This window comes from Phocoena phocoena, chromosome 1 (genome assembly GCF_963924675.1).
Source record: "Phocoena phocoena chromosome 1, mPhoPho1.1, whole genome shotgun sequence".
Classification (NCBI taxonomy): Eukaryota; Metazoa; Chordata; class Mammalia; order Artiodactyla; family Phocoenidae; genus Phocoena; species Phocoena phocoena.
Window position 1 is genome coordinate 102328690 of NC_089219.1, and position 12478 is coordinate 102341167.

General features: G+C 43.0%; 1 pseudogene; it reads left to right on the forward strand.

The window, feature by feature from the left end:
• The first annotated feature begins 455 nt into the window (after window positions 1–455).
• LOC136134871 (small ribosomal subunit protein uS2-like) lies at window positions 456–5283 on the forward strand (annotated as a pseudogene).
• Window positions 5284–12478: the final 7195 nt, after the last annotated feature.

Genomic DNA, 12478 nt, shown 5'->3' on the forward strand with positions numbered 1-12478 from the left:
CTCAAATGGATTAAAGACCTAAATGTAAAACATAAAACTATAAACTCCTAGAAGGTAACATAGGTGAAAACCTAGATGATCTTGGGTATGGTGATGAATTAGACACAACAACAAAGGCACAATTCAAGAAAGAAATCATTGAAAATCTGGACTTCATTAAAATTTAAAACTTCTGCTCTGTGAAAGATAATGTCAAGAGAATGAAAAGACAAGCCACAGACTGGAGGGAAATATTTGCAAAAGACATATCTGATAAAGCACTGTTAAAATATACAAAGAACTAGTAAAAGTCAACAATAAGAAAACAAAAACCCGGTTAGAAAATTGGCCAAAGACCTTAAAAGACATTTCAGCACTGCCATACAGATGGCAAATAGTGTATGAGAAGATGCTCTACCTCATATATCATCAAGGAAATGCAAATTGAAACGAGATACCACCATGCACCTATAAGAATGGCCAAAATCCAGAACACTGACAACACCAAATGCTGGTGAGGTTGTGGAGCAACAGGAACTCTCCTACATTGCTCATGGGAATGGAAAATGATACAGCCACTTTGGAAGACAGTTTGGCGGTTCCTTACAAAACTAAACAAACTCTTACCATATGATCCAGTAATTGTGCTCCTAGATATTTACCCAAAGGAGTTAAAAACTTACATCCACACGAAAACCTGAACACAGATGTTTATAGCAGCATTATTCATAATTGCCAAAACTTGGAAGCAACCAAGATGTTCTCCAGTAGGTGAATGGATAAATAAACTGTGGTACATCCAAACAATGGAAAATTATTCCACACTAATAAGAAATGAGCTATCAAGCATGAAAAGACCTGTAGGAACCTTAAATGCATATTACTAAGTGAAATAGGCCAATCTGAAAAGGTTATATCTGTATGATTCCAACTACAGGACATTCTGGAAAAGGCAAAAATGTAGACAGAAAAATGATCAGTGGATGTCAAGGTTGGGGAGGGGGAAGGATGAATACGCAGTGCACCAAGCATTGTTAAGGCAGTGAAAATACTCTATGATATTATAACAATAGATACATGTCATTATACACTTGTCCAAACCCATGAAATTTACAACACCAAGTGAACCCTAAGGTAAACTATGGACTTTGGGTAATTATGATGTGTCATTGTAGATTCATCAACTATAACAAATGGACCACTCTGGTGGGGGATGTTGATAACAGGGAAAGCTGTGCATGTATGGTATACATACATGGAGTACATGGGACATCTCTGTACCTTCCTCTTTATTCTCCTGTGAACCTAAAACTGCTCTAAAAAAAGTCTTTTAAAAAAGTAACGAATGAATTAATAATGTATAAAATGAAATCATGAATAAATCATTAATACAAATGAGAGCAAGAAAAGAAAAATAATGGAAAAGAACAAATCGAACAAACAGAAAACCCTGAGCAACATAGTAGATATAAAGCCAACCAAGTCAATAATTAAATTACATGTAAATCATCCAGGGGTTCTACTCTTAAACAAGATGGAATAACAGTGACCAGATTTACCCTCCTGCCTAAAACTATTAAACTGGACAAAATTCACAAAACAGTGGTTTTGAGACATTTCACATTAGGCAACAGAGGACAGTGATCCCTGATAGATGGGGAACAAACAAAGTGAGACCTATGATTGCCCAGGCTTACTCTCTTGGGAGAAATCCTACTGTGGTTAGGAAAGGCAAACCTGGAAAAGCCCAGAAGACTGCATGAGATAAGGAGACATTTCTCTGAATGTCCAGAGAAACTAAGGTAGCTAGAGTTTCCAGTAGAGAGTACCAGAGAGGAGAGAGCTGCACAGAGAGAGAACCTCAGAGGTTCTCAGAGAGTCCCTTTAATGACTTCTACAGAATACTGATGAGTGTATTAATGTGAGGAGAGTATTGAGACTGAGGAAAGAACCACTCAAAAGGATTAGAGGGACAAGTACCTGGTACTCACACTAACTAGGAATAGTGCCTGTTCCCATCTCATAATCCATGGGGTGTTGGGTAGAGTACTCAGAAATGTCTTCCTCAGTATTGGGAAGCAATTAGCCCTACAGTAAACATGACTCTGGTCCCACATAACAGGTCTTAAAAGGAGGACCTAAAAGGATCAAACGACTTCCAAATAACTTAGCTGCATCCCAGAGCAAAGCTCAGGAATATTTATAGGAATACAAAACTATCTAACAGTCAACAAAAAAATTCACAATGTCTAGTATCCAATAAAAAATTATTAGACATCCAAAGAAGCATAAAAATATGACCATAGTGAGGGGGAAGAAATCAATCAGCCATTTGAAAATGACAAAGAATTGATACAGATGTTAAATTTAGCTGACAAGGACATTAAAATAGTTATTTCATTTCAAATTTAAGTAGAAACATGGACAATATAAAAGAGGCACAAATCAAACTTTTAGGATGAAAACTACAAAATGAAGAAGTACACTGGATGGGATTAACAACGGATTACACATTGCATAAGAAGAGGTTAACAAACTTGGATAGTTTCTTTTGCTATATTTTCAAATTCACTGATCTTTGTTCCTACTATGTCTAATCTTTTGCTAATCTTACCTGGTATATTTTTTATTTCAGACATTATAGTTTTCATCTCTAGAAGCTCAACTTGGACTTCATCTTCCATTTCTCTGGTTATCATGTTTAATTTTCCCCCAGCTTTGTTTAAAATTAATTTTTATTGGAGTATTAGTAGTTTCTGCTGTAGAGCAAAGTGAATCAGTTATACAAACATTCACTCGTTTTTAGATTCTTTTCCCATATAGGCCATTATAGAGTATTGAGAAGACGTCCCTGGGCTATACAGTAGGTCCTTATTAGTTATCTATTTTATATATAGTAATGTGTATATGTCAATCTTAATCTCCCACTTTATCCCTCCCCCCCTCCCCCCCTTGGTAACAGTACGTTTTTTTCTTCATCTGTGACTCCATTTCTGTTTTATAAATAGGTTCATTTGTACCATTTTTTTAAATTCCGCATATAAACAATGTCATATGGTATATGTCTTTGTCTGACTTACTTCACTCAGTATGATAATCTCTAGGTCCATCCATGTCGCTGAAAATGGCATTGTTTCATTCTTTTTTATGGCTGAGTAATATTCCACGTATACGTATACCACATCTTCTTTATCCATTCTTCCATCGATGGACATTTTGGTTGCTTCCATGTCCTGGTGATTGTAAATAGTGCTGCAATGAACACTGGGGTACATGTATCTTTTCAAAATATGGTTTTCTCTGGATATATGCACAGGAGTGGGATTGCTGCATCATATGGTAGCTCTATTTTTGGTTTTTTTTAAGGAACCTCCATACTGTTCTCCACAGTGGCTGTACCACGCCTAGCTTTCTGAATTACCGTTTTAAAGGGGTTTTTGTTTGTTAGTTTTACTTATTCTATCATCTGTGTCAATTCTGGTGTTTCAATTGATAGATTTTCCTCCTCCTTTTAAGCCACATTCTTCTACTTCCTTATATGTTTGGTAATCTTTACAGGATCCCTGTTACTGTACTTTGCTGGATGCTGCATATTTGTGTACTTCATAAATGTTCTTGACCTTTGTTTGGAACATAAAGTACTTGGAAACAGTTTGATGCTTTCAGGTTTTGCTTTTAAGCTTCGTTTGGCCCAACCAGAGCAGCATTTAATCTAGGGTGTTTTTGCCCCACTACTGAGGCAAGACCAGTCTGATTACACTACCCAGTGCTTCATGGATTGTGAGGTTTGCCAGCCTGGCTGGTCATAACAGATACTATTTACTGTGTGACTCTAGGTATTGCCCCCTTTTATCCTTTCAGGGTGTTCTTTCCTCACACACATACACTGAACAGCACTCAACTGAGTACTTGAGGGGAGCCTCTGCGTTTTTCTACAGTTCTCCTTACCTGCAGCTTTCTCATCTCTATTACTTTGCCTCCTTAAACCCTATTAGCTCTACCTGTTCAGTGCAGGGGGCCCACTACGCTCTGCTTGGTTCCCCCTCCTTATACCACAGCCTAAAAACTCTTTAGGCAGAAAGTTAGGGCCACCATGGGGATGACCTAGTTGGTGTCCTGCATCTCAGGGATCACTGTCTTCTGTTACCTGATCCAATTTCTTGAATCCTGTTGTTTCATATATTTTGTCTGAATTTATAGTTATTTCACATGGGAGGATAAATCCAGAGCTTTTCCTCTATCTTGGCCCTGGCGTTTTAAAAAAGCATTTAAAACAAAGTACATATTTGAAATTGGATTATCGCACTTAAAATGTAAAAATAATTATAAGTTCAGAACTGAAAGTTTTTGTAGTTAAAAGAAGAAATTTTATTATATTCTGGAATTTATGATTTGTCTTTCAGATTTTCACCTAGTTAAGAAACACACACACACATAACATTGCCAAGAAATTTTTTTGTTTAAGGGGAAAGGTAGGGCCTTTCTGAACTACCCAGACAGGGGTCCATATGGTGCTGTTCTGCGTTCCCATAACAACTTAAAGGGAAACTTTCACAATATCTGAAGCCCTTGATGTCCTGCAAATAAAGGAGGATGTCCTCAACTTCCTTGCAGCAGGAACCCACCTAGGTGTCACCAACCTTGACATCCAAATGGAACAGCACACCTACAAAAGGAATCTACGTGGCATCTATATCATAAATCTGGAGAGAACTTGGGAGAAGGTTCTGTTGGCAGCTTGCACGATTGTTGCCATTGAAAACCTGGCTGATGTCAGTGTCATATCGTCTGGCCAGCGAGTTGTGCTGAAGCTTGCTGCTGCCATCGGAGCCACTCCTATAGTGGGTGCTCCATTCCTGGAACCTTCACTAACCAGATCCAGGCAGCCTTTGGGGAGCCAAGACTTCCGGTGGTTACTGATCCCAGGGCCGACACCAGACTCTCACAGAGGAGTCTTACGTTAACCTGTCTACCATTGCTCCCTGTAACATAGACTCTCCTCTGTGCTATGTGGACATTGCCATCCTGTGTAGCAATAAGAGAGCCCACTCAGTGGGTCTGATGTGCTGGGTGCTGGCCTGGGAAGTTCTGCACATGCGTGGCACCACCTCCCATGAACACCCGTCAGAGATCATGCCTGATCTCTGCTTCTACAGGGATCCTGAAGAGATTGAAAAGGAAGAGCAGGCCTCAGCTGAAAAGGCTGTGACCTAGAAGGGATTTCAGAGTGAATGGACTGCTCCAGCTCCCATGTTCACTGCTACTCGACCTGAGGTCACAGAGTGGTCTGAAGGAATAGGTTGATGGAAAATAAACAGTTGCTAATAAATAAATAAATGGAAAAGTAGAAGGAAAGAAAAGTGGTAGAGGATGGGGTAAGCAGTGATCATTAAACAGAGAAGGGAAGAGGGAATAAAGTAACAGCAGGAAGAAATCTGTCTTAATTATCTACAGCCAGTGCAATGGGAAAGTCTGGCTGAAAACCAGAAAGCCTGGGTTTAGCTTCTGTGACCTTGGAAATGGCACTTAAACTATTTGAGTTTTTGTAAAAAAAAAAAAACATCTACACTACAGTGTTACCAGGAAAATACTATTAAATAATAGATTAAAAATGACTATTACAATGCCTGCCACATAATAAAAAACAGAATAAATATTAATTCCTTCTCTCTGCCTAATCATTTATATGGTTCACAAATGAGCAGCTTCAATAGAAACCCTGTTTTAAAATGTAGGTTTTATTATTATTCAGGTATGATAAGGCCAACAGATCAGGAGACAATTGCCTTTGAGAGGACAATTCCAAGAGGAGGGGTACACTACACCAGGCAGGGCCGCACAGAGAAGCACCAGGGTCAGTGAGGAGGAAGGGAGAGTGGAAGGAAAACATGGGCCAGAGCCTTTATTTTCCCGTGAGAGGGAACAAGTAAGGCAGGGTAAGCAAGCTTAAGCATTTCTGGTTTAAATAATTTCAGCAGGTTCTGGGGTGTAGGGCCTGTCTCTACTTGTCCCATACCTGACCCTGGGGGGATTAGGGCAGATGGATAGTGGTCCAGAGTGTGAGAGTTGGATAGAGGAGAAGGATGGGGTATGGGTTCTGGATTGGTTGGTTTGCATATGAAGAGCATCGCTTGTGAGTCTTTACTATGTCTAGGAATTAGCTAGCCCTGAGGGGGGAAGTCTCTCCTGGGGCAGCAAGGCCCCCAGATGTCAAAGCATTAGAAATGCAGAAAATAAAAAGGTATAATTAACTCAAACCCTGATCCCTAAGATGGATTAATGGTGCTGTCCATCTAGGCCCAGACTTGGCCTTCCCCTTCTGCAGCAACCATGGAGACTATTGGTGACTTGCGGTGAGTGGATCTGGCTGTGGGCCAGAAGCCGAGGCCTTCCTTCCACACCTGTGTCTGCTCCACAGCCCGGAGTCTGAGCCCAGGCCAGGAGTGCCAGAGGCTGGTTCACCCTTAGGAAATAACGCCACCTGGTGTTAGTCCAAGTAATTAGCTTAACGCAGTATGCAGGGTGTTATTCAAGTGTTTCTTATAAATAGGTAATGAATTACTGATGATGACTCCCCAGATTAAAAACAACATTAAAGAAGAAACTTCCAGTCCCCAGAAGGTATTATTAGCCAGTCCATCCCTGCCCATGACTGGCCCTGAGTGTGATCCTTTGCACAGCCCAGGCAAGTGGAATCACCTTGGGAACACTTAGAAGCCCCAGAGCCATGTGTTCTGACTGGTGTCTCCATCAGGTTCTCTGCCCCGGCCTCTCTCCTTTTCACTGATAACAAGTGAAAAGGAAGGGTTGACTGAAGCCTTGGCAGCATCCTGCTTCTGAGATCTGAGCTCTACCTGACATCACGCTGCCTCCCAGCTCCCCTGGTAATGAGAGCCGCTGGGCCTGGGAGTCAGCTGCCCACCCAGGCCTGTGGACCAGCACAGATGCCAGGGCCTGGCCCCACTGGGGCGTTAGTGCACTTGGTCCATGGGTCATGGCTGCGTGTTTAGGTCCCCCTTTACACAGAGCACATTTGCTTTCTTGTCCATAGACTACACTCCCAAGCCCAAGAAAGCTGTTATATAGAAAGTCTCATCATTTCCTCTGCTTTTTCATGTTTCTATTTGGGCATCCCACTCTCACCTCAAACTCAACTCATTAAAGATAACAATTCTTAGACATGGAAGAGGCTGTAGAAAGGACAATGTCTGGGGTCCCTTAGAGGCCTTGAGTCTGTGAGTCCATTCAAATAGTTTGCAAAAATAAAGGGGAATGTGCATTTTCTGTGATTTCCATCCCCGCGGCAATCAGATGTTCAAAGGGCCCCTGAGAAGCCATCAGATATACCTCCTCTCTCTGGACTCCATCTCCTGGCCTCCCAGGCTCTGTTAGAGCCTCCTGCTTCCTACTTCATGGAGAATACTGAGACGCCCTTGACTCTCCACGCTCACATTAGGCTCACCTCTGTCTGTACATTTACAAGGCTAGTCCTTCCACCCATCCCCCAAGTTACCCCTCCCATCCTAAATTTTGAAATTTAAGATTTCTCCTCCCTGGTCTATAAACAGGTTTCAGGATTTCCTATTTCGAAACAAAACAACTATGACACCTGTCACCTCTGCCTGTCCCTGTCATATCTCTCTGCCTCACACGTTCTGCAGTTTTCTACCCACCTCTTGCTCTTTTCTCTACTTCATTGTCAACCACATGTAATCTCTGAAAACTGTATTCATTGTCAGTAGCCCATCTCCTCCTGAGCTCTAAATGTACACTGCCAAGAAGCCATATAGCTGATGGATTAAAGGCGGGGAGTCTGTGGTCAGCAAAACTTGGGTCAAAGCCTGGCGCCACCTGTCAGCGGCTGCATGATCTCCTGCCGTTTATTTAACCTTTCTATGCCTGAGTTTCCTTCTCTGTAAAATGGATATAGATGATATAATACCTAAAACATGGGTTGTTGTGAAGGATGAGTAAGACCTATAAAATACTCAGAACAGTGCTGGCATATAATAAATGCTCAATAAATGTGACCTCTTATTGTTTGCACCTGCACCTCCCAAAGATACTTACACTCAACATACCTAAAACTGAACTTACCTTTTCTCCTTGAACTTCTTCTTCCTCTCTGTTCCCTGTTTGTGATTGATACTTGCCTCCAAAGGCTGCAGTGACTCAGGCCCATTCATCACTTCAGGCTCCCTATGTCTCTCCTATTTGGTCCCTCTGCCTTCACTCTTTCCTCAAGAAGCCACTCTCCAAACCGCAAAGTCAGCTCATCTTATTCCTCTCCGTAAAAATCTTCAACGCCTCTCTATTGCCTACCAGATAAAACACATACTTTTTTTCCCCCCCCCCCCCCCCCCGTACGCGGGCCTCTCACTGCTGCGGCCTCTCCCGTTGCGGAGCGCAGGCTCCGGATGCGCAGGCCCAGCGGCCATGGTTCACGGACCCAGCCGCTCCGCGGCATGTGGGATCTTCCCAGACCGGGGCACGAACCCGTGATCCCCTGCATCGGCAGGCGGACTCTCAACCACTGCACCACCAGGGAAGCCCAAATCCCACACTTTTAAGCTCACCACATAGAGCCCTGCGAGCTCCGGACTCTACCCGCTTTTTCCAGGTCGTGCTGCCCCCTCCCACCCATCCCAGACCTGCTTCCTCCCGTATGCTCTCCCCAGGCCAAACTGCTGGCAGGCCCCCGAGGAGCCGTGCTGCTTCAGAGCTTCCTTCCTGTCCTTCCGGACACCAGCGGCATTTCGGTGCCTCATCCTTCCAGACCTGCGGCTCTGCACGGCCTCCTGTGCCACCCCGCCCCCACTCTCCTCCAGCGCATCAGCGCGGCACACCGTCTGACATGGCTTCCTGAGCGTACTCTGCCAGGTTTCTGTGCCTGTACCCAGAATGCTTCCTCCTGTTTCCTCTGTCAAATACTCATCCTTCAAATTTTGCTTCCAGGGTCATGGCCGGGTGAAGCCACGCCGCTTCCTCAGGCTAAGCTGGCCCCTTTCTCTGTGCTGCTCTGGTTCCGGTCCCAGCGCTCTCTTCTTCCACTGTGAGGCTCTGTTGAAGCTGCAGTTGAAGACATCCTCCAGGAGGATGTTGAAGACATCCTCCAGGACAGCGAGGGGCACACCCCACCCCCACCCCGTCTCCCATCCTGCTTTGTTCTCTCCTGAGCACTTGTTAAACCATCTGACATGCTGCTCATTTGCCCATCTCCCCTCACTAGAATATAAACTCCATGAGGGCAGAAGCTTTTGTCTATTTTGATGTATCCCCAGAGCCTAGAATAGTGACTGGAACTAATAAGTGCTCAACAGGGATTTCCCTGGTGGTGCAGCAGTTAAGAATCCGCCTGCCAATGGAGGAGACACGGGTTCGATCCCTGGTCCAGGAAGATCCCACATGCCGTGGAGCAACTAAGCCCATGCACCACAACTACTGAGTCCACGTGCCACAGCTACTGAAGCCCGAGCGCCTAGAGCCCGTGCTCCGCAACAGGAGAAGCCACCACAATGAGAAGCCCACGCACCAAAACAGAGTAGCTCCCTCTTGCTGCAACTAGAGAAAAGCCCACATGCAGCAACGAAGAACCAATGCAGCCAAATATTAATTAATTAAAAAAAATAAGTGCTCAATAAATATTTGTTGACTAACTTGTCAAATCACGGATCAATATTACATTATCTACTTTTGTTTCTCCGTAGCTCATACATTGCCTGCCTCTAGTAGGTACTAAGTATGTGTTTTTGAATGAATGGCTGGGTGGATGAATACTTTATCACATTGCTAGCCCATTTTAAAAAGTTCAAATACTAATATTGGATTCCAAGTTCTCCATCTTCTAATCCTAGCCACTCAACTTGGAATCCTCTATGTCTCAGCATGAGCCCTTTTCTTGAGCTTAACCACTCTGCTCACTGCCCTTGACTCTATTTCAGACACTGTTCTCTCCACACCCCTGCCCAGACTCCAAACAGAAATACTATTTACCCATTTATTCAACTCATATTGATTAAGCAAGTACTTGAGATAAGCCAGTAACTGTTCCAGCCACTGTCCTCCACCTGTGCTCGTTCCACTTCTTTCTTTCCTCTTTTCCTTCTTTTCTTTTCTTGTCCTCATGGACAAGTTGACCTTGACCATTCAGACCCGTGTGACTCTCCCTGTGGGCACTAATAACCCATATTTTAGCACCTCATCACTGGCATTATTAACCTATAAGCAGATATTACACATATGTAGATTTTACAGAAAATGGACTTTTAAAGAACCAGTAGTTAACATTTCAAACATTTTGGATGGAAATCTAATTTTTTTTCAACATCTTCCCTGTCTTCTTAAATAGGGTACTATCTACAGAATATCCATCTAACTTTTATAACTCAGGGTCATCAGTATTCTGTGATGTGATAATGTACCAAGAGGAGTAACTGGTAAAAGGAAAGGGCATGAGTTTTGGAGTTAAACAGTCTTTGCAATGACCCCCCTTTGTGGTCCCTGGGATCTCCTGAGGTCACCTCCTGCTCTCTTTTAATGTGTTTCTAACCTACAGTGGGCTTAGGAATCAGACGACAAAGTTTATAGAAATATTTGTAAACTATATGTAAACAGTGTCTTAAGTGAGGGCATGAGAGATTCTCCTATGTATAAAGTCTATTTGTTTTGGGTTTTTTTAATTTTTATTTATTTATTTATTTTTGGCTGCATTGGGTCTTCATTGCTGCGTGCAGTCTTTCTCTAGTTGCAGCGAGCTGGGGCTACTCTTCGTTGCAGCGCGTGGGCTTCTCATTGCAGTGGCTTCTCTTGTTGCAGAGCACGGGCACTAGGCGCTCAGGCTTCAGTAGCTATGGCACATGGGCTCAGTAGTTGTGATTCGCGGGCTCTAGAGCGAAGGCTTAGTAGATGTGGCACACGGGCTTAGTTGCTCCGTGGCATGTGGGATCTTCCCAGGTTCGAACCCCTGTGCCCTGCATTGGCAGGTGGATTCTTAACCACTGCACCACCAGGGAAGTCCCAAAGTCTATCTGTTTTAAAGCATAAATTTATGCAATCTATTCAGTTGATCAGAGGCCTTTCTCACTTAACTCCTGTTTTTCAGGTGTATTCAGAATTCTTGAGGCTGGATAAGTGACTTCGTAAAAAGTGTACCAATAGTGCATTTAGCATTTTATATATTCTTTGGTTGTTAACTATCTTTATGTGCACATGTCATAACTTGCCAATTAGATTACTTTCCAATTAGATTATTTCCTGATTAGATTATTAATTTCCCAGGACAAGTGGTATTTTATAGCCATTCATTCATTTGCTAAGTAGTTTTCAAAATGGCTACTATGTGGAAAGACCTGTGATAGAAAAGAGATAAAGATTTAGCATTTACACATTATTGAGGAGACAAAATAACCAATACACGGTAGAAGGTGAACATAAAAATCCAGAGAATTCAAATAAGGAGAAGAGAATGTTTTCTCATTGGGAGAACTGGAGAAGGCTTTATAGAGACAGCATTTGTGTTGGACCTTGGTAGCAGGAAGAACTTTAGTGGGTAGCATTTCAGGTTTTGGGAAATCTGCAAGAATGGGCAGGAAGGGAGAGAGATATATGCATGAATTTGTGGAATTACAGTCACGCTGTTGTCTTGAGAGCACCCAGTACATAGTCCCCCCTTTCCCCAACTGACTTTGGCACAAATGATAAGACCAAGGAGTGGCAGATGGAGCCCCCAATATTACCCTTTTTACCGATTAAGGTTAAGCCAGAGTCTAGGCAAGAGTTCTGTAAGCCTGCTAACCGAACCCTAGGTTAAGGCTGACCCACTTTGTGACAGGTAACGGGAGCCAGGTTATACCATCATCCAGGTCCTGAGAAGTTTTCCAACTCATCTTTTAAACTCGAATACTTGAGATTGTCGGATAAAAACAAACAGTAGATGGCATTTAAAGTAGATGGAATTTATTATCTTAAAAAAGGGTTTATTTTGCACTACCTCTCTTTCCCACAAAAGCACCACATGGTAAGGTAGACATAATACACTAAAGTGTACTAAAATCACTTTTCATGAAAATCCATTGAGGACCTGTAGATCTCATGGGGGCTATTCAGTAATATCATAACTACAATTGGAAAACCCTGGCCTGTTATAACTTTGAAGGGTCTACACTTTAAAGATGAAAGAGACATGTTTTTATAAAACTCTACATTTCTGCACCTGAGCACTGATTCAGGTGGACAGACAATGGGCTTTAACCTTAGGAAGCTGGCTGCCCTCAGGAGACAGGTATGAGGCTGGCGAGGGGGAGGGTCAGATGCCTTACACGGCCAAGAGTGAGCAGTAAGCCTGGTGGCCAGATGGGGCTGCATGAAGATCACCTACATTGAACATATAATGTCCTCAAGAAATAATATATATGGGAGAGAGAATGGGGACTAGGGAGGATGGGGAAGAGGTGGTGAGGGAAGAGTGAGGGCTTTGGGGGCTAAAGTTCCATAACTAAGG